Below are 1,902 nucleotides of genomic sequence, written 5' to 3'. Positions count from 1 at the left end.
GTTTGCAGCTCGCGGGCCTGAGCGGCTTGACGGAAACTATTTTCATTTACATATATTTTGGACTTTTTCTTGGTTCTGTGGTGGTAATAACTTACGGTAAATCGGGGGAGGGGGGGGGAATGAAAACTAAAACGACAGCACGATTCGACTTCCACCTGTAGTGGGGAGGGGGGCGCCGACGCGTGACGCTGATTTTCCCACGGCGGGGTAAGACCGGTCGCCTCTCTCTAGCCGCCGGCGGGCGTGAGACCGCAGACTTGCAGGAGATCTTTTATAAATGCCACGCTTTTTTTGCCACGATTTCCTGCATTGCTTTTTTATGGGAAAATTTGCTGGTTAGATGACATTTCTATGAAAAAAAAAATACGAGGGTTTCAAGTTTTTGAGAACGACGTTCCGAACACCATGTTCGGCGCCAAAGGCACGAAGAATCGCAAGGTAGGTCCGGGAGAATTTTGAAATCTTGACCCTCTTAAAAGCTATTTCCTTCAGTTTGAGGAGATATTTTGCTGACAAACAAAGCTTACTTTAATAGCATTTCAATTTAGAAATACAAAATTAAATCCCCCCCAAACACATTATCACGATGTCGGTCATCAAAGGCGCGAGGCCGGTCACGTCAAAGGGGATCCAGGGAAATTTGCAAATATTTACTCTCGAGCTTTGAAACGCCATTTCTTACATTTTGAGGGCAATAAGACAGGGGTAAATTTTGCTGGCAGACTAATCTAGAGTTTAATAACATTTCTGTGCGTGAAGAAGGTTTTCGAGGTCGATGCATAAGCCCCGCCCCCTCCCCTTCGCATTTTCACTGTATCCCGAGCGCCAACCTCGGGCGATCCCTTGCAGAGGTCCAGAAAAATTTTGAAATCTTGACCCTCTGAAACGCCGTTTCTTGGATTTTAAGGGACATATTTTGCTGGCAGACCAAGCTATTTTTTTTGCTTGGCCCTCCCCCCAAGTAAAAAAAAATTTGCTAGGCCCTCCCCCTGGCAAAATATTTTTTTGCTTGGCCCTCCCCCCCTGGCGACCGGCCCTCCCCCCTCACTAAATGCCGTACGGTCCCTTAGTGGAAACCGCAGCATCAGTGTCGAATGTACACTACACATCGCTGAGTCCTTACCTGAGAGTTTACTTGTCGTGCCTTCTTCCTCTGAATACAGAAGTCAAAAGAGACCGTGTGATGTGTTCATTTAGAGTTATGTCAGCTGTATATTCAGGTGTTACCCATTTAGTTACAGGGGTGTTTAAACGTAATCTGAGGCGTATTGTCGGAATTCAGATGGCTGTAAATATTTTGTATTTAAAAAATTCATTCAGGTTGAATTTGCAACTTGTTGCGTTACTTTTTTTCCACATTTTCACCATCAGTATACAATAGCAAGCCGTGAAAATATGTGATAGCCGATCGCGACCAATTCCCATTTGGACAAATATGGCTGACAAGTCAAGTGGTTGTGGGACTAGTTTATATTTAAAACATTCACACGGCAAAACAAAGTCGTTTTCATACGCCGTGAACATCACTGTTTAGTGTTACTGTAGTGTCAACTTATGTTGTATAAAATTGTGACTTGATGACAAGATTCTATAATACATACTTTTTTTCTGCTCAGGTGCTGTGAATACACATGAATACTTTTTTGGGGGTTCGTAATTATTCATTTCACCGTGTATAACACCATGGTAGGAAAGTTGTACTGTCTGTACTATGTATTCAGAGAGTAGTTACGGATCAGTAACAGTTGATCACGCCAGCACTGTCAAAGTCAAAAGTGGACTGTTCTGTCCGTTTGTAGCACCTTTGCCGAATAACCACTATTTGTGGCTTCCGACTGGCGGTTGGTAAATGTGCCGGGGTTTTCATTACAGTGCAGTACTCACATGCATGGACGGTTCACC

The sequence above is a fragment of the Branchiostoma floridae genome, chromosome 1 (assembly GCF_000003815.2).
Source record: "Branchiostoma floridae strain S238N-H82 chromosome 1, Bfl_VNyyK, whole genome shotgun sequence".
NCBI classification, from domain to species: domain Eukaryota; kingdom Metazoa; phylum Chordata; class Leptocardii; order Amphioxiformes; family Branchiostomatidae; genus Branchiostoma; species Branchiostoma floridae.
The sequence above is the reverse complement of the archived record's forward strand: the minus strand, read 5'-3'. Positions refer to the sequence as shown.